This window comes from Mustelus asterias, chromosome 2 (genome assembly GCF_964213995.1).
Source record: "Mustelus asterias chromosome 2, sMusAst1.hap1.1, whole genome shotgun sequence".
Lineage (NCBI taxonomy): Eukaryota > Metazoa > Chordata > Chondrichthyes > Carcharhiniformes > Triakidae > Mustelus > Mustelus asterias.
In genome coordinates, this window is record NC_135802.1 from 128145337 (window position 1) to 128167075 (window position 21739).

Below are 21739 nucleotides of genomic sequence, written 5' to 3' on the forward strand. Positions count from 1 at the left end.
ATTGCAGGGTTTGCCCTTTAAAGCTCAGTTTAAGAATGACCCACAAGTAAAACTTTAAAGGTGGGCCCATAGACCAAAGTAATTTTAGTGTGAATTGAATCTATCCATATCAGCATGGATGTAAGATTAGTGAGCTAACAGGAGGCAGAGAGTAGTGATAAACAGGCCACTTTTTGGTTGGCAAACTGTAACTAGTGCCACAGGAAGCAGTGCTGGGGACCTCATCTATATCAATAACTTGGATGAAGGGACCAGATGCATGGTAACTAAATTTGCTGATGGCACAAAGATAGATAGGAAAGTGGCACAGTGGTTAGCACTGCTGCCTCACAGTGCCTTGGGTAACTCTCTGTGCAGACTCTGCACATTCTCCCTGCGTCTGCATGGGTTTCCTCCAGGTGCTCTGGTTTCCTCCCACAGTCCAAAGATGTGCAGGTTAGGTGGATTGCCCATGACACCTTGCTCCTTAGTGTCCCAGGATGTTTAGGATAGAGGGATTAGCAGAGTAAATATGTGGGGTTATGGGGATAGGGTCTGGGTAAGATGCTCCCTATCGGAGAGTCATGCAGACACAATGGGCCTAATTGGCATCCTCTCTACTGTGGGGATTCTGATATAGATTCCAGCCGTTGTCATGTTGTTGGGGCCAGCAGCATGGTTGGTCTAATGATATCTATCAGATCCTGAAAACCTGGAGAATGTCAATCATCATGGCCTAGATGCTGCAATCCAATGTGGGGTCACTTGTTTCTGACTTTTTTATTTGCAGACCTTCTGCAGATTCATGAAGGACTGTTTGCAGATTTATGAAGCAGCAAAGGTTCTATGATATTTCTGCAAAAATTTCAGATTCACTTCAGAGTCTCACATAGTAATGGAAATGAAAATTGGTGGCTGAATCAATATTCTCCCTGTAATAATTCAGGTCAGAAACTCCAAAGTGCTTATGAAGCCCGTCTGGATCATAAGTTTTGCAATTTGTTCTTGGCTAGGGTGAGCATGAGATGCTTCACTTCAGGTATGATTCAACTGACCCATTAGGGAGCTTTTATCAAATAAAGTTTATTTCAGAATACAGTTAACATGTATAGAAAGAAAATTAGCAATAACTTTTATCAATTACAAACAAGAAAAAAAACCAACCATGATATTATATAAACCCTAATAAATAAATGAAATGTTCCAACCAAAAAAACTTCCTTAAACAAAACTCTTGCCACAGGTTTAGCACAGAAAATACGAATTCTCACGTGATGCTGGAACTTAGTCCTTTGGTTGGATGCTGCAGTTCTCTTGAGACATACACACAGACAAACTTCAGAACAGCTTCCCAAAACACGAGGGAGAGAGAGATAGACTAGCTAGCAAAACCACCAACAGCAGAATTTTCACTCAGGAAGGCAAGAAGCCTGGCATCCAGCGAGCCAGCAGAATTTCCAATATCAGGGAGAGAGAGAGATAGGGAAAAACACTGCTTTTCAGTCTGATGTCCACTCCCCCTTCTAAACTAAAACAGCAGCTAGCATCCAAACTAGAAGTGAAACCTTGAATTCACTATGAAGAAAAGAAAACTGTCCAAAACACATGTCCTGCCACCCAGTCTTCCCTCTAACAATGCAGGGTCATAAAACAAATTTTCCAGAAAATACCTGAAGCCCAGATTAAAAATAAATAAAAGCCCATTTAAACCATCGAAGCAGCAATAAAAGGACTTCCAGCAGACAGCTCAGCAACAACGAAACCAAAAGGCCTGCCTACAACTGCAGAGAATATGATTTAAAGAAAAAATACCTTAAAGGGACATGAGTGTCACACCCCATGTTACACCATCACCCTAATTCAAAATTACCATCTTTCCTGTCAAAACACAGTGCATGCAACATGTTAAGTTCATGACTAATTCTGTGTGGAATTTGTGAAATGACAGAAATGTTTGCATGTATAGGGAATGCAACTTGATGTGGTAGAATGGGGAACTCTGTGCTGCTGTGAAACTGGCCTGCAAATCATGAGGTGCAAGCTCAGAATAAAGCATGGGGAATCACCCAATTTAGTATGCATTGAACTGTACCTCCCAGGATTCAAATGCAGACAATGCCGTAGAATGTGTCATCTTTATTCGAGTTTAGGTTTGCCAACAGACAAATATACTGTGGCTATTTCTGACATGGTGTTGGTCAGTCATAGCTTAATTAATAATGATACTTTGTGCCATTGAGAGTGAAGAAGTCAGTGATGTATTGGTGCTAAGTGTATGGAGCATCTAAAATTTGGTTGGATTAAGAGCTGCAACTATTTTTATTTCCGTAGTGTTTGTAGCATTTAGTCATTATAATATCTATAATAGTCTTGTCATTTTAAAAGTAATGGACCTCCGGATGTGGGTGATACTGAAAAGCCTGTAGTTATTGCCAATGCCTAGTTTTTAAAAAAATTCAATTGTTGGACGTGGCATCGCTGGCTGGCCAGCATTTATTGCCCATCTCAGGTTGCCCTTGAGGAGGTGGTGGTGGTGGAGCTTCTTGCTGGACCACCATAGTCCTTATGGGATTGGTGCTCCCTGCTTAAAACCAGTACAGGAGGCCCAGCATTACAAGGATTAGATTGGCTCACAAAAAAGACACATCAACTTCTTCAAAAAACTTGGGGCGGAATTTTCCCATTCAGCCAGCGGTGGGTTTGGTGATGGGTGGGCATGGTGAACCTGGAGGGTGCCAAAAGTCAGGAACCTGTTAGCGTAAAATCACTTTGCAATTCTCCCAATGGTGGGTCAGTCATTCTGTTGGCAGGTGGCGTGAATGCCATTTGTATTCATTTGCACCCCATGAATGCTCATGAAAACAGCTGCCCACCGGCATCCTGTCAGACCTTTCAATCTAGTGTCACAGCAGCTGGAATTTTATGTCAGCATCAAACCCAATTGCTAAAGAGTAGCGTGGACAATACGGACCTCAGTTTGCCAGAGACTTTGGGTTGAGTGCAACACCATATCCCTGTGCTGCTCCTGATGTGCTGTACACCACTCTGCCAGGGCCAGGGTAGACTGGTTCCTGCCCTCCATCTCCATGTCGAGCTTGTCTTCATGGACAACACTCTGCTGCTGGACCCACAGACTGCCCTGTGTCGCTGTCTTGGATCAGCATGGTGCCTGGGGTTGGGGAGTACAGGGTCTCCTTGCCCCGGTGCCACACAGCTGTGTTGATCTGGCAGCACTATGCTGCGGGACTTATGGGAGAGACTTCAGTGAGAGGCTCCAAAATCAGTTTGACACTGGTGTTAATTTTCAGCAGGAACTTCCACTGGTGCCCGCCTTGGTGGATCAGGAAACCCGCTGGAAGCTGGCATGAAACTGATTTACATCCTGTGAATGGGATGCAGATAAAGGTTCCACCACCCATGCCTGATTCTCCATGATGCCGGCGGGGAACATGTCTTTAACAATATGGCGTGCAGATGTTGAGACTCATCTGAACATGTCTGGAGTTCCGGATGGAAGCTGATAACAACCTTGGACCCTGGAATACCACAGCAGTGGGTGGAGGGGAGCAAATGCAGTTGGATCTTCCAGATTCCATGTCCTGAAGGGGGCCCATTTTCCAGCCTCAGGATATCCTGGAGATCCATCTTCTTTCTCAGGAGGTCCACCTTCCTCCTTCAATGGTGGGTCAGTGATTTTTCAATATGGCGCCCGGATAGGACGGCGGACAATGCGCCATCAGGCCTGCCCCGCAGTGCAATACGGTGTGAAACATCCAGGAGCATAATTAATGAGGTTGTGGCAGGAAGATATGGCGTGTTGTCCCATCAACCTCTGCAGTGGGAAACACTCCCGGTTCCTGGCCTTGCCTCAGGTCTTATTCCCAGATGGCAGAATTTTGCCTTTAAATTTACCAAGCCCTGATGCCTAACAAATTAATTCTACAATTAATTTGATTGTTTTTTGTAGGACCAAGAATTCAAGTGTTGGCAACTCCTATGTGTAGGAACGTATGACCTGGTATACTTTCAATCACGTTCAGATTCATGTATACTAAAATTTTGGACAACAAAATGAAACCTCAATTCACACCACTAATTCAGTCACTAAGAAGTACACTGACGAATGGGTGTGACATTAAAATAAGTGCATAGTTTATCAGTTTTTTGTAATGATTTATAGATAAGTGGAATATATGATACATTTGTATCTATTTCAATCTAATTGGCTAAAGTAACAAGAAACATAAGGGGCGATCTTATTGACTCATCACACTGGTCGATGGGTGTGGCAAGCCAATAAGATCGTGCGAGAGGCAAAAATCGGGATTGTGCCCGATTTCTCACCCCTCTCAATCTTACCAGGCCCAGATTTCTGGTGAGATCAGCCTCTTGCCTGACTTGATATGGTGGCCTCGCCAGAAGGACCGGAGGCCATCGCAACCACCCCCAAATAGTCGGGGGTAGGACTGGGCAGTGCCCCTTGGACAGTGCCAGTCAGGGCGGGGCCTGAGAGAAGGTGGGGCAGTGACTGACTGGGCTGCGGGCGAGGGGTGATCAGGCAGGGGAAGGGGGGCACTGGCTGGGTCGGGGGTGAAGGGGGGTTGTATGGGGGTGGAGGTCAGTGATCTGGGGGGGAGGGGGCGTGTATGGAAACAGCCGCTATCCGGTGGAAGAGGTGACTGACAGAACTGCACAGAACAGAGAGATCTGCGGGTGTGCAATTGTGGTGTGAATGCAGCCGTATTTCCGGTAAACCTAGGCCCTGCCCCCTCTCCCTACTGGCGGGAATCAGATTGTGCATCATCAAGTGACATAAGATTTCATTTGTGGCCTCGCTGAAAAAGCAGATCTGAAACACTCTTGTTTTCATGATCATTCGGCGGCACGGTAGCACAGTGGTTAGCACTGCTGCTTCACAGCTCCAAGGTCTCGGGTTCGATTCCCGGCTCGGGTCACTGTCTGTGTGGAGTTTGCACATTCTCCTCGTGTCTGCGTGGGTTTCCTCCGGGTGCTCCGGTTTCCTCCCACAGTCCAAAGATGTGCGGGTTAGGTTGATTGGCCAGGTTAAAAAATTGCCCCTTAGAGTCTTGAGATGAGTAGGTTAGAGGGATTAGTGGGTAAAATATGTGGGGGTAGGGCCTGGGTGGGATTGGGGTCGGTGCAGACTCGATGGGCCGAATGGCCTCCTTCTGCACTGTAGGGTTTCTATGATTTCTATGATTCGGCACTTAGAGTTTTTTTGGTAAGATCGACCCTACAGACTTTTAATTCCCTGCTACCTTTTGTCGAGAGTTAATTCACTTTTTTGTAAGGAGCTTTCATATGTTCTTTCCATTTCCAGTACATAACAAATGTTAGCATCTAAGTAACAGACTATTAGTTCCTTATCAGTAGTCTTATCGATTTGTGATACACTTCATCCTCCTCGAATCTCATTCAGTATGCCATTTAAAACATTAAAATGGTTCATTTAACTTTGTCGATCTTAACACTACAAAATAGTCCTGTAACGTATTCTAGAGAAGCTGTGTTTACATCCTAGATTTTAAAACCACAAATGTGAAATATGTTTCTACGTTATACTTCCTGGAATTTCAGTACCGAGCTTCTGTTCTGCTGTTTAAGTTAAGCCTGTTACACTGGAAAATTCGAGTTAATATTTGGTCTCCAGTGCTGAAAGACTGCATTGTTGATGAGGACAGTTCAATATTTTGGTATTGAAGCTGATATTCTCCTTTTAAAATAAATAAACCCAATGCTTCTTTCTTTGTATGTTTGGATGCAAATAAATTGACAATCTTTCATGTGCTGAGCTGGGAGTAAAATTGTTTGAGCCCAGAAAATGGTCTGTGAAGGACCTGTTTTTCAGGCATTCCTTGGACTACTAAAGCCCCAATATGGCAAGGATGGGGGGCGGAAAAGCATGAAACCATTTCTGGCTGGAACAGCACTGCCCACTGTATTAGGTTAGGACCAAAATTATAAGCCTTTGTCCACACCTGAAATAAGGGTGAGGCACTTTGCAGGACTCGATTGTCTTGAGATGCTAAGAAATCCCAGGGTAAAGGATGGCCTGCTATGCCCAAACAAGAAATGAAGTCACTTGCCTTATTGTGGAGTTAGGAAGAGCAGGATTCAATGAAATTGGGGAGCCTTAGGGCTCACCCTTCAGTTGCAGGGAATGTACTTTACCTACTCTGTGTACCCAAACATGGAGACATCTGAATGTTTGAGCCCAAATGTTTCCACGTCAAAAACATGAGAAGATGTACTTCATAAAACCACAGATATTGCACATGTTCCTCTGCCAACCTATCTTGTTCAAAGCCTGTGTAGAGTACAGAGGAATAACATGGACATTTTGGTTAGCAAGAGTAAAATTTGATTTCCTCCCTGAGTTTGTTAGGTTCAATGCTAGGTTTGATCTGCGTAATGGAAAATATTAAGTTGTCCTTTTTAACCAGCCATTCTTTCAGCACTGGAGGCCCCCGTATTAGCTCTAAATTTAGATGATTGCAAAATTTGCCATATAAGGTTTCCATGTATGGCTTCATATATTGGGAGTGTGGATTGGAGAACCTGGCACTCTGCTCACAATCATTAAAGCCAAGAGAGCAGTGACTTGGACACTCTGATCTCGACACCCGATGATCTGATGCACATTCCTGATGAATGAGGCTGATGCAATATTTATCCATGAACTCCATTTTGTGTTAAAGCAATTGTCAGGTTTGTCCAAATTTTGATGCAAAGGCGAGGAGCAAGTGCAGTGCTGGAAGATTGTACATCCATGTGGTGATAGTCCCACTCTCCACTGCTTTAGCCTGCCCCCAGCAGACTATGGCTGTGGAGTTGCCTGGCATGGGGCAAGTCGGCTTTCTATTGGGGGCATGCGGTCCCCCTCACCAACAAAAGGCAGCCCTTTGTGTATTCTGACAGAATTAAGGAAATTGAAGCCATGCTAAATCTTCTACAAAAATGCGTAACTTTTGTCATATGTTGTAGCAGTGAATTGGTGAAGGGTAGGACCTCTTTGCATATTCCTCCACACCTGCAGTATTGTGTGTTCCTCTTCAGATTGCTCATCAGAGCTCCAATTTTCAATGAGCAACGTGACTAGGAAAAAGAATACATGAGGTGGTTTCCCATTGCTTTTCTCGTGTGTGCATTTAGGAAACATGTGCCCTTTTTTGGAAGGATCCTCCGTCTATAAGCTGTTATCCCCTTGAGCTTCTAGTGCTTCCACCATTTCCATCAAAAATTCCTTGGTTCCACCCTTCTCCAGAACACACAATCATGAGCATGGGACCCTTACCCGGGCCTGGGTCAACTTGCAAGAGGGCAGGGGTAACTACCCCATGAAGTCTACAATAACTTATTTTGTCTCAAGGAGTTCCGATAATTTATTATCAAAAATAGATTTTATTATTTACACCACAATCCTCATTGCAAAGTTTCGCCAATGATAGAATGAAACAGAATTATTTGATTATTCAGTGTTAATGTGGTTAAGTACATGTATATATCCATGTGTGTTTGTACAAATCTAGAACACCCTGGTATCCAAGTTCACGTTTACTCTGTCTTGTGTCTTTCTGGATGTTTAGGAGAACCATTTCCAGGTGACATTCACAATGACAGTAGGGAATGTGTATAAGGCTATGGGAATGCATTCAAAATAGCAAGGTGCATGCAGGTGATTCTGTACCCTACCCTTTGGCGAGGACCAGAGGATTCTGTCTACAGAAAGAACAGGAAATCCCACTCCTTTGTTCTTGCATTTAGACCTTTTCGGAATTGCAAGACTGTTTTAACCTTGAAGAATAAACATTGGAGTGTGATATAACCAGGTGCTGAATTTCCCTATCTTTTCAGAAAAAATAGTTCTGACTGCAGAAAATATATACTAATTTCTGATGTTTTGTCCTATGTCCAATATACTTATGCATCCACAAAGTATCATGTCTGACATTCATCATTATCTCAGCCCTCTGCTAATTTATGCAGTCAATTCATTTTGATCTGACACTGACCAGGAATCGATTTAAACTGCTTGACTCTGTTTACTTGCTCTGTTGATTTGGGTTATGGAACTGTCCATTATTTCTGGCATCTATAGGCCCGATTTTTACTATTTTGATTATAAGTGCTGAATCTGGACGCAATTCCAATCCAACTTAGAAAACTACCCCCCTACCCCCAATCACCCCCAGCAGACCACCAGAGAGCGATTTGGCCTCCTTCCTCCCTCCCCCCCTCCCCCCCCCCCCCCAACCCACTAGAGGTACATCTGACCATCCCTCCTCTCCCTACCCCTGACTGCCCCCCCAACAGAGAATGATCTGCCTGCTTCCACACACACCGCCCCCCCCCACCACCATCACCGATCTGAGTCAGAGAGCCGTTGAAAGCTCTGAATTTACCTCATCAAAAGCTGGAGTGCCTGAAACAGACCTTTGCCGAGCATGTCTGTTTCGTGCCGAATTTGAACAGGCGAACGCGATGGTAAAGGGGGAAATGCTGGTAAAGTTGAGCGGGCAGTTCATTAATTCAATTTAAATGCATATAAATGCATTTAAATCGCCATTGCACCCGGTTCGGATCGTGGCCATTTTCGGGCCTTGGTAAGTCATAGAATCATAGAAACCCTACAGCACAGAAAGAGGCCATCTGGCCCATCGAGTCTGCACCGACCACAATCCCACCCAGGCCCTATCCCCATATCCCTACTCATTTACCCGTTCATCCCTCTAACCTACACATCTCAGGACACTAAGGGGTAATTTTAGCATGGCCAATCAACCTAACCCGCACATCTTTGGACTGTGGGAGGAAACCGGAGCACCCGGAGGAAACCCACGCAGACACGAGGAGAATGTGCAAACTCCACACAGACAGTGACCCAAGCCGGGAATCGAACCCAGGTCCCTGGAGCTGTGAAGCAGCAGTGCTAACCACTGTGCTACCATGCCGTCCCTGTGGGCATCTGCGTGGGCGCAGATTGCGCTAATTGCCTCACACCTGACTTTACCAAGTTTTCACGCCAATGGTAAAATTAGGCCCTATGTGTCTGAGTGTTCCAGCCATTTATGTACATCATTATCTCACACAAGGTTACTTTACCCATTTGAAATTTACTCCCAACTTTCCGTAATTCTAAACATGTTCTCGGATTTAGTGGAACTAATAGAAGCGAGCAGCTTAAAAAAAACAAATTACTGTGGATGCTGGAAGCAGAAACACAAACAGAAAATGCTAGAAAATCTCAACAGGTCTGACAGCATCTGTGAAGAGAGAATAGAGCCAACATTTCGAGTCTGGATGACCCGTCGTCAGAGCAGCTTTTGTTTCACGTATGAGTCAACCTGTCTTTTCATAGTCCACATGTCATGTGTATATCCTTCCTGTTAGAAAAAAACTTCATCTGATTATTTTTCCTTCAAACTGTAGAAATTCTGTTGCATTTATACCTCTGGCCTCCTTCAGTGGCTCTCTACTGTTGCTCAGTTGGGTGGGACCGCACTAACCTGGTCCCATTCCTATCTAGTTGTAGCCAGAGAATCAACTGCAATGGCTGCTTCTTCTACTCCGGTGTCAATACTTCGGGTGACCCTCAGGTGAGGTGCCTGAAGGTTGGCAAATGTTGTGCCTTTGTTTAAGAAGGGCTGCAGGGAAAAGCCTGGGATCTACGGACCGGTGAGCTTAACATCTGTAGTGGGTAAGTTGTTAAAAGGTATTCCGAGAGACAGGATTTACAGTCATTTAGAAAGGCAAGAACTGATTAGGGACAGTCAGCAAGGCTTTGTGAATGGAAAAATCATGCTTCAAGAATTTGGTTGACTTTTTGAAGGATTAACCAAGAAGGTAGACGAGGGCAGTGCAGTTGATGTTGTCTACCTGGACTTTAGCAAGGCCTTTGACAAGGTACCGCATGGTAGGTTGTTGCATGAGGTTAAATCTCATGGGATCCAGAGTGAGATAGCCAAATGGATACAAAATTGACTTGATGACAGAAGACAAGGGTTGTTTTTCAAACTGAAGGCCTTGATCAGCACTGTGCCTCAGGGATTAGTGCTGCATCTACTTTTATTTGTCATTTATATTAATGATTTGGATGAGAATTTAGGCATGGTTAGTAAGTTTGCAGATGACAGGTGGCATAGTGGATGTGAAGAAGGTTATCTAAGATCTTGATCAGTTGGACTAGTGGGATGATGAATGGCAGATGGAGTTTAATTTATAGAAATGCGAGGTGATGCATTTTGGTAGATTGACCCAGGACAGGACTTACTCAGTTAATGGTAGGGCGTTGGGGAGAGTTATAGAACAAAGAGATCTAGGGGTACATGTTCATAGCTCCTTGAAAGTGGAGTCACAGGTGGACAGAGTGGTGAAGAAGGCATTCGGCATGCTTGGTTTCATCGGTCAGAACATTGAATACAGGAGTTGAGACGTCTTGTTGAAGTTGTACAAGACATTGGTAAGGCCACATTTGGAATACTGTGTACAGTCCTGGTCACCCTATTATAGAAAGGATATTATTAAACTAGAAAAAGTGCAGAAAAGATTTACTAGGATGCTACCGGGACTTGATGGTTTGAGTTATAAGGAGAGACTGGATAGACTGGGGATGATCTTAGGGATAGGGATGATCTTAGAGGTCTATAAAATAATGAGGGGCGTTGATGAGGTAGATAGTTAACATCTTTTCCCAAAGGTAGGGGAGTCTAAAACTAGAGGGCATAGGTTTAAGGTGAGAGGGGAGAGATACAAAAGGGTCCAGAGAGACAGTTTTTTCAGAGGGTAGTGAGTGTCTGGAATGAGCTGCCAGAGGTATTAGTAGAGGCAGGTACAATTTTGTCTTTTAAAAAGCATTTAGACAGTTACATGGGTAAGATTGGTATAGAGGGATATGGGCCAAATGCGGGCAACTGGGACTGGCTTAATGGTAAAAACTGAGCGGCATGGACAAGTTGGGCCAAAGAGCCTGTTTCCATGCTGTAAACCTCTGACTCTATGACCCCAAGGATCTATCCTTTGCTCGTCTGCTTTTGCAAGTATATGCTGCCCCTCAGTGATATCAGTCATAAGCATAAGCCCAGATATATACCTGAGGTGTGTTGTGAAATTTCCCACCACACCAATTCAGCAGAAACTCCCCAAACAGTAGGCCCTTCATTCTGGGGGGAGATGCAGGTGCAGGATGGAATTGGGCCCACCTCAATGATAGTATATGACCACAGGGATAGTTGAGTGCCAAGACCGGCAGTTTAAAAGGTCTGCCTTAGTTCTCTAGTTTGTCCCAGTTGTTTTGTTAAATTTTAGGCTCTCTATCCCTCACCCCTCACAACCCCTCAATTCCACTTACTTCCCATGCTACCTCCATACCAACCTAATGCTAACCCATGCCATTCCATGTCCCCAACTCGCCCTTCTTTGTCCATACAGCCTCCATAACAACTTATCCAGTATCCATCTGGGGAAGATCACAGGAATCGGGTTGGGATGAAATAAAATGAAGGTCTAAATATCTATTACAGCCCTTACTATAGAAAATTTAAAAATCATGAAAACCCATTCAAAACATTTAAATCCCATTAATTACTAAATCCCTTATGTGAAAAAGACTTGTATTTGTAACCCCATATCAAAGACAGTTGATCCCTTGATAACCTATTAGAACTGTCAATCAAACTGTGAACCTAGGATCCTCTGCTGAGATAATGATGGGCTGTGGAAGATACTGCTAGTCCGTAGGGTAACATCAACAGACAGCTATTGTGACTGCTAGATCAGATATTTTTCAACTTTCGTTGACACAGGCAGCCAATTTTTTTAATTAAAGGGGTGCATTTTATAAAGTTGACAGTTTGAAATGTTTTAACTCTGACTCATGTACCCTTTTTTAAATTAAGAGACTGGGGATTTAAATAACTTGAGTGAGTTTTTTTCTTTACTCCTCGGACATTTTAATTTTTTTTAGAATGGTTAGAATTTTAAATAACTTTAGGGTTTTACCATTCTACAAGCATTATCCGCCCTTCATGAGTTTTTATGGGTACTGCAAAAGTACGTTAAACATGGATTGTGGGCTTAGGTTTTTGCAACAGCTAAAATGGGGTATTTTTGAACTCGGCACTAAGTTCAAATGGTCCTTTTGAGTTCAGGTTTCCAGCTTGTGTGAGTCGCGCCCACCCACTTTACCCTACCAGCAAAAATAGGATCTGTCAGAAATAGGAGTGGAAAGTCTGTATCCAGGTCATCTCCATTATTTATAAAGATCTCCACAAAAATCTGGGCCATAGTGTTAGTTTCTACATGTATGCTGACAATATCCAATGCTACCTCACCACCATCTCTCTTGATCCCCCTCACTTTTTCAAAATTGTTTGACAGTCTGTCGGACATCCAGTGCTGAATGAGCAAATATTTCCCCAATTAAAAATGGGGAAGACAAAAGTTGTTGTCTTCAGATTTTGCTACAGGCAAGACCTTTTCAAATCCTACCATGGCATTATCTCTCTCTATCTTTGTGATCTCCTCCAGCAATACAACCCAGCATCACAGAATTGTTACAGCACAGGATGCGGCCATTTAGTCCATCATGTCTGCACTGGCTCTTCAAATGTGCATTGTGACTTAATGCCATTCTCCTGCCTTTTCCCTGGATCCTTGCATATTGCTTTTATTCAAGTAATTATCTAATGTCCTCTTGAGTGCCTCGATTGAACCAGCCTCCAGTACACTTCCAGGCAGAGCATTCCAGACCCAAACCACTCGTTATGTAAAAAACGTTTTTCTCATTGAGATATTTGTACTCCTACAGATCTGGCCTCTTCGGCATCCCTGATCTTAATCACTTCAACATTGGTGGTTGTGCCCGTAGCTGCCAAGGTCCTAAGCTTTGGATTCACTGTCTAAACTTCTCTGTCTTTTTCCTTTTTGAGACATTCCTTGAAACCTACCTCTTTGACCAAGCTTTTGGTCATGTTCCCTAATATCTCCTTATATGGCTCAATGTCACGTTTTCTCTGATAACGCTTCTGGGAAGTGCTTTGGGGGATTTTACCATGTCAAAGGTGCCATATAAATGCAAATTGTTGTTGTAGACTGGCCTTGGTCCCATCTGAGAAAGAAACATGCATTTGACCTGAAATTGACAACTAAAGCATCTGGAAACAACACACTTCAGATTTAAAGATTAGCTTTTCGGGGTGTCAGAAAAACACGTTTAGAAATCGTTTGATCAAAAGTTTATATGTTAATTAGGTAAGGAAACTTGTACTGATATTCTGATGACAGTTGAGTAATTGCCGATGTTTTCCAAAACTTTAATTAACCCAATGAACATTTTGCACAACAAACTGTAATGAGTTATGCTTCATTTTGTTCAGTACAATCCTACACATTTCACAAGGAAGATCTATCACTTTGATTTTAGTTTTGTTTGTGAGAACAGGAGGTCATCTATTTATTTCAGTGTTTTCACTCGACAGCCAAGATTTTGCACACTGAATAATAATCAGTTCATACCGCAAATAATTGAAGAATTTGTCATTATAATTAAAAATATAGTTCTTTTCAACTGGTATTAATAGTACTCAAGGATTATGATCACACTTTACCTGTGATCCCTTTACCTGTCCACACATACTACTTACTCTATTTTCTCTCTACTTTTCCAATAAACTTGTTAAAGAAAACTTAGAAACAATTGCAATGAATTAAATTTTACGTGTGGTCACCCACCTTGATGGGTGAACCATTATAGATGTTCAATCCTCATCGTGTTTCTCTGCCAACTTTTCCCCATTGCCTTGTACACGAGCAATCACATACAATAAGACTAATGTCCACTCTCAGAAGTACTACTTTAGTTTGCCACCACTGAGGATCCAGAATTATAAATGATAATTTTGAGAGACTTTACTATCAGTATGGAAGTTCATTAGTGTAGTGTGTAGGTTGGAGAATTGCATTTTAGGCCTATCTCTGATCTACATTGTGGGAAGCAATACCCGTGCCAATCATGTGTGGGTCATAGGTAAGTCTATAGTATTTATTTTATGCACAATTCTCCAATTCATGTTCACCATCAAAGAGCCTCTGTGCCAGCAGTCCCACCTTGCAAAAATTACTGCTTATTACATACTTGCTGTGATGTTACTCATGGGTAGTTCTGCACCTGGGAGTGCCAATGGTCCCACTCTGCCAGGCTTTGATTTTCCCTAAGTTATTTCAATACATTACTTCTTGAACATTCAGATGAGAAACTCTCTGAACAATTTCTTATTTGTGCAGTTTTTAATATTCTATGTCCAATGTATCAGCTCAAAATTTTAAAATTGAGTCGCCGTTATAAGCCATCTGTGTAATATTTTGGTTAAATCTTTGCATTGGCCTGGATAAGGCAGTGGTTATCCCAACACTAATACAGCAAACTGAATAAAAGATCACAATTGACACAAGGTTAAAAAATATTGCCTGCCTTACTAACAACACTGAAAGGTGCAACTTTCACAAATACACTACAGTGAATCGCGAAGGGTCAGCCTCTGACAACACAAAAGTCCGTTACGTCAAAGTTGTCAAATATTTCTGCTGGCAGAATAGCAAGTCCCGTAGAATGATGGCCGTGATAAACCAGATTTCCACACTGGTAACTCCAGATTAGCCAAGCTTGTTGAAGCTTGTCTTTTGACTTCGCTGACCAGTCAGCATGGAGTTGCATCATGCAAAACAATGGAGCTCTGGGCAAGCCGTCATTTGATGTAGAGATCTCCTTGTGAAAGCAAAGTTGTGAGTCTGGCTAACTCTGTGAGAAAGTTCAAAATGTTGACAATTGGAGAGAAGTTGCAGTTTTTTACAGCAAGCTGATACTCTTGCTTCCCAACACTCTGGCCGAGCTCCAGCTAATGGATCGGGGGTGATTAGGAACTTGGAAACCCACTACTGATGGCAGCTGATCTCTCAGGTTATCGAGGCCATTGGTACGAAGCAGAAGTACAATCCAACTGTTCTTGACATGTTCATGACGTGGAAGATGGTGACGGAAGCCACAATTGCCAACTGATTTCATTACTCTGGGTTCAAGGTATGTTATAACTGCACAAGATGTTGAGAATGAGGAGGAGCAGGATAAGGCCAACCAACTTGATGATGCGTTTTCTCATGCTTGCGGGAGGCTGGCATGGAAATTTCAGCAAAGACAACGTTGAAATTTTGTTCTGCAAACAAAATGAGTAATTTCAGAAATGCAGCATGCTTTACCATCCTGACCACAGAGCCTTGGATCAATGTTAAAAGCCAAAGTTGACTTTATGACAGGTTCTAGTATCTCACTGGCTGCATGTCGACTGGCTTCATTCTCCCACAGTAGTGAGTACCTTGGCCAGCTCTCCCCAATGTTGGCTGTTCCTTCACTTACCCATTCCCTCATGCTTCCACTCCTGGACTTGCCCCATCTTGCCCCAATGAGCAATCCAGAAGCTGTTACTCCTGGATTGCTCCTTCCTGATGCTGTTACTCCTGGATTGCTCCTTCCAGCATTAGAACTCCGCATGGACTCTGCAACTTATCTGCCAAATTCAAAAGAGAATGGGGCCCTCAAATTGTGGCTGGAGAAGGCAGATAGCCAGAATGAAAATCAAAAGCAGTTTCAGTGGTAAGCCTGTGGACTTTGAATTCATTGGCAAATAAATAAGAGAAAAGGTACCTGGGCAACAGGACTGGTTCAAATACATATTTGAGCTGTGTGCAAGCATATTTTATGGTTAACCTCTTACGTGGGTGCATTATATTGCTCGGGCAGAATACTGACAACCAGCTTCCATTGTAAGATGTGTTCTGCTGATAAGGGTAGCAATGAGTAAATATGCTTTTTTAAGTTTGTGATCATATCCCTTTACATAGCAATAATCATAGTGGCTGAATCAGGTCCTATATCCAGCTACGTGGATTCCTACCAGGTTATTGTGGACAATTTAGCATTCGTGAAGTTTAACGTCAATCCCCTAGTTTTGCTACATGCTGATTGATGTCTAAAGTTTTGCTTATTAACTGTGCATCATACTATATGATGCATATTTAATAATCTTGTGTGAAGTGTGTGTGAGGGTAAAGGAAAATTACTAGGCAATTTTTGCAGCCTTTTTAGTTAAACTCCGGCCTCAGTGTTGTTGTAGTAGTCAGTATTCTTGGTTCCTAACATTTTGATGATGTGGTTCGTGTGACAGCTCTGATCTGAGGCCAGCATATTTGCAACAAAAAAAATCCTAAAAATAAAAATCTATGGCTGGTAATTGTCAGATTTCCAGATTTCGTTAAGATTTTCATTTGGAACAGTGGCTAAAATCCACAGTAACTTGATAGCCATGATATCAATTAATCTACTCACTCCAAATCCAATGGGAACAATTAATGTTTTTGGTTTTGATGTTAAATTGTTTTGTAACCAGAAGGCTGGTGGTTCAGTCATGAGTCTTTGAGTTTGCTGCTGTCAGCCAGGACAATGTTGAAAGGCTAACAATGGCCTCATTGTCCCTGCATCAAAGGCAAAAGAAAACCCGCCAAATTTCCTATCAGTGACACCACCAGCCCACCCTGCCTGCCCCCCCCGCCCCCCTGCCACCCCATCACCCCACCACCACAACAAAAAATTAATTAAAAAGATTAATGACCAGAAACTGTGCATGTCAAACTTCTGGTTGTGTATTTTGGAACCTCACACACTCACACTTTAGATCAGTTCTTGTTCTAGGAAACAGCATTGTGGGCCTGAATTGTCCTAGTCCCATGATGGCAGGCTTGGAGACAGGTTATGAGTACTGATCAGGGAAGTTTCTCATGGGCTGGCAGGGACCGCAATTGTAGGCAGCCAATTAAGACAATTATGGACCCAATTGGGTCTGATTTTGTGGCCTTGCTGACATTTTGCGGGTGACAGAACATCTCCTCAGCCAAGCACACTGTGTCCATCATAATGGTGGAGGCTGGGATGGAGGAGGCACGTGGGATTGGTTGTTTCATTGCATTGGAGTTTATGTGGATGGGGGTATTGGGATTGTCTATTCTCCCAAAGTATACTTCTTGAGTCTGTAATTACTTAAAATCTGTATTTCCAGCAAGTATTTACACATTTGGATCTCTACACAAGGTTGGAGCTTCTCCTCCTTGTACTTCTCGGTCGTGTGATCCAACATGATTATTATATCAGCATCATGTATACTTCTGATGTTAACCCTGTACTTAGCATCTCTACCTGCTCCAAGTCTTTATCCCTATCATATTTATATCTTTCTACATCTCTCCTCAAAGTCTTAGACTTCATAGTGTTGGACTCTGAGGTGTCTTGACCAATCTCTCTGTTCTCGGTTTGATCTCCTTTTGAGTTAGAGGATATTCCATACTCTCCTTTCTGTCAGTGTGAGTGTTCTTCTCCTGGATGGCTGTAGAACTTGTCTTCTTTCTCATCAGGATCTGAGTGGTAAGCTGAAGTTTCTATTGGCTTTCTCCCCAAGGACATTAAGGCACTGTGATTTCTCCCTTTGGTACCTGGTCTGTCAATCCTGTACGATCTTGGTTGTGGAGTTTTTTCAATGATTGGGCATTTCTTCTGTTGGTCTTCAACCCATACTCTCTTCCCGGCTTCAGTACTTGTAGCTCACATGCTCTATGTCCGTGATTAAAGTTCTAAACCTGGTTGCTTCTCTGTTTTCCATGTTGTTTTATTCTCCTGTGGTCATTTGTGGTGATATTGGGTTTCAGTTTTTGTTCTAGAGAGGCAGGCAATCCTCTACCCATGAGTAACTGTTGGTGAGAAACCATTTTGTAGTGGTGAGTTTCAGTGACTCAGACAGAGATAGACCAAGATCTTCATTTTTCTTCAATAAATCTTTGATGGTTTATATCCCTCTCTCAGCTTCTCCATTCACTTGAGGATAGCGAGGTGAACTGGTTACATGAACGAAGCCATTTCTTTTGCGAAATTATGGAATAGCTCATTAGCAAATTGCAGCCCATTGTCAGACTATGATATTCCAGATGCCATGTGTTGCATAAATTCTCTTGAGGGATTAGATAACTGCTTCTGCTGTAGTACTCTGCAATCTGTTTATTTCAATCCACCATGAGCAGAAAGAAATGACAATAAGGAAAATATTCCCCCTAAATTCAAAATATGTCCATTCCCAGGTGTTCCCACAGCCTTGATGGAAAAGTAGAAGCTAATAGTAGTTCTTTTTGTTCTTGGCTGTTAATGGCACAAGTATGACAGTTAGTAATCATTTCTTCTATAGAATAAGTTAATACCTGGCCACTAGACTGACTCACGTGCTCTCACATGGCATTTTGGTGAAGTTTTTGAAGAATGTCAAGCAAAAGCACTCTCAATATGACTATTCTCTTGTTGAAGACTAAAAACTCATCAATGACTGTGAGGTGCTTGTGTTGTTCAAAGTACTGCCATATTATTGGATTAGTGAGGATACAGTCTGGCCATACATCCAACAATATTCTTGGATTTGAAGACAATCTTCATCTCGTTGCTGGGCCTGCATTACTTCCCACAACCTTTTGCAGTAGTTGATAAATACTGAATGATTAAGGATGTATATGCTTTAATCTCTGAAGTGTAAATCCTCTTGCTTAGTTCCTCCTGATGGCATTTGTGACAATGTGCCTGCCATTTATTTGATACTTCTCTTGCACATACTCTGTGATGGAGTCATATCTCATCAATATTAGTCTGAACTGCTGGATTGTGGGTGATATCTTTACAATTTCTTTCATGTTCAGAAGGGTGACTATTGACTTATGGTCTGTTTTAATTCAGAAATGCAATCCAATAAGATAGAATAACATTTTTTTGCATGTCCATTTTTTGCTGCCGATGCCTCTTTTCCTATCATGGTGCATCATTGTTCTGTTTCTGTAAGTGACCGAGAGACTTGCTGTCTCTCTGCACTTGAAATAAGATTGCCCTGATCTGTAGAAAAGGCACCTGCTGCTACTATGGTTGGTGATTCTGGGTCATAATGTGCCAAGATTTCAGAAGAGATTAAAAGTTGTTTAATGCTTTTAAAAGCATTTTGCTGGTTCACATTCCAGCACCACTGTTGATGCTGTCTCAACAACTGTCTCAAAGACTTGTTGACTTCTGCTAAATTTGATAGGAACTGGTCTACTTAGTTGACCAGTCCAAGAATTCTTTGAAGCTTGGTTAAGTTCCTGGGGTTGTGAAAATTCTCTGATTGCTTTCATTTTTTTGTAGATCAACGATGATTCTAGTGCCTTGTACTACGTGACTAGAAACTTGATCATAGATTTGGCAAATTCACATTTTTTTATTCAATGTTAGGTCCTATTCTGTAAGAATCTCAGGGTTGCTCTGACTTTGATTGTGCTCTTCTCTCTTGAAGTCATGTCCCTCATATGGCATGTTTCTCCTTCCCTGCCTTCTAAAGTGTGAGATATCGGCCTCTGGAAAATTTCTGGAGCAGATGCTATTCCAGTGGGAAAACTATTGAAACAATAATGAGTCAGTGGCACTATAAATGCACAGTAAGAAGTCTCACAACACCAGGTTAAAGTCCAACAGGCTTATTTGAGCCAAAATATTATTTGACCAAATAAACCTGTTGGACTTTAACCTGGTGTTGTGAGTCTTCTTACTGTGCTTACCCCAGTCCAATGCTGGCATCTCCACATCATGGTTATAAATGCAGTCAGCAATCTGGATTATTTCTTCAGAGGTAACTGTCCCAAAATCCACTGTTTGCAAGCAAATCCACGTGTTTCCCAACCGGCAACCACGGATGAACAGGGATATCCACTGCTTGCTGAAGTCTAGGTCTGAGGAGTTCAAGTCAGGCGACCCTGACCTATACAAGAAAGTAGTAAGAAGTCTCACAACACCAGGTTAAAGTCCAACAGGTTTATTTGGTAGCAAATACCATAAGCTTTCGGAGCACTGCTCCTTCGTCAGATGGAGTGGAAATGTGCTCTCAGACAGTGCAAACAGACACAAAATCAAGTTGCAGAATACTGATTAGAATGCGAATCCTACAGCCAGCCAGATCTTAAAGGTACAGACAATGTGGGTGGAGGGAACATTAAACACAGGTTAAAGAGATGTGTATTGTCTCCAGACAGAACATGGAGGTCCTGTGCGGTGATGAAGTCTTGTTCGAACTGGCTGGCTGTAGGATTCGCATTCTAATCAGTATTCTGCAACTTGATTTTGTGTCTGTTTGCACTGTTCGAGAGCACATTTCCACTCCATCTGACGAAGGAGCAGTGCTCCGAAAGCTTATGGTATTTGCTACCAAATAAACCTGTTGGACTTTAACCTGGTGTTGTGAGACTTCTTACTGTGTTCACCCCAGTCCAACGCCGGCATCTCCACATCATGACTATACAAGAAAGCCAGATATAATCTAAGGAGATCCATCAAAGATGCCAAAAGACAGTATTGGACCAAGCTGGAGTCCCAGGCTAGCCACAGACCCCCACCAACTATGGTACGGTCTGCAAGACATAACAGGCTACAAGATGAAGGCATGTAAAATCGCTGGCTCCAACGCACCCCTCCCTGATGAGCTCAATTCATTCTATGCCCGTTTCGAGCAAGAGGTCAGTGACAGCACGCCCTCCACCCAAAGTCTCGGCTGGACCTGTATCTGAGATCACGATCGCAGATGTCAGAGCAGCCTTCTCGAAGGTCAACCCACGGAAAGCGACTGGCCCGGATGGGGTACCCCGGACGAGCCCTCAGATCCTGCACGGATCAGTTGGCGGGGGTACTCGCAGACATTTTCAACCTCTCTTTACAACAATCTGAGGTCCCTAACTGCTTCAAGAAGACGACGATCATCCTGGCACCAAAGAAAAGCCAAGCAGCATGCCTTAATGACTGTCGTCCGGTGGGTCTGACATCTATCATTATGAAGTGCTTCAAAAGGTTAGTAATGGCACGAATCAATTGCAGCCTCCTGGATTGCCTGGATCCATTATAGTTCGCCCTCCGCCGCAACAGGGTCCACGGCAGATGCCATCTCTCTGGCCCTGCACTCAACCCTGGAACACCTAGATAACACAGACACCTGTGTCAGATTCCTATTGATTGACTACAGCTCAGCGTTCAACACCATTATTCCTACGAAACTCATCTCCAAACTTTGTGGCCTGAGTCTCGGCTCCTCCCTCTGCGACTGGATCCTGAGCTTCCTAACCCACAGACCACAATCAGTAAGGATAGGCAACAACACCACCTCCACGATCATCCCCGGTGCTCCACAAGGCTGTGTCCTCAGCCCCCTACTATACTCCTTATGCACCTATGACTATGTGGCCAAATTCCCCTCCACCTCGATTTTCAAGTTTGCTGATGACACCACCGTAGTGGGTTGGATCTCAAACAATGACAAGACACAGTACAGGAAAGAGATAGAGGAACTGGTGCGACGACAAGAATCTCTCCTTCAATGTCAACAAAACGAAGGAGATTGTCATCGACTTCAGGAAGCGTAGTGGAGGGCATGCCCCTGTCTACATTAATGGGGATGAAGTAGAAAGGGTTGAGAGCTTCAAGTTTTTAGGTGTCCAGATCGCCAACAACCTGTCCTAGTCCCCCAATTCCAACACTTTAATTCAGGAAAGTCCATCAATGCCTCTACTTAGAAGACTCGGGAAATTTGGCATGTCAGCTACGACTCTCACCAACCTTTACAGATGCACCACAGAAAGCATTCTTTCTGGTTGT

The 21739-nt window shown here is 43.1% G+C and overlaps 1 protein-coding gene across 4 annotated transcripts in view; it reads left to right on the top strand.

The window, feature by feature from the left end:
• The window catches only part of atxn1a (ataxin 1a), a 345727-nt gene that overhangs the window by 73007 nt on the left and 250981 nt on the right, over window positions 1-21739 (top strand). The window lies entirely within an intron of this gene.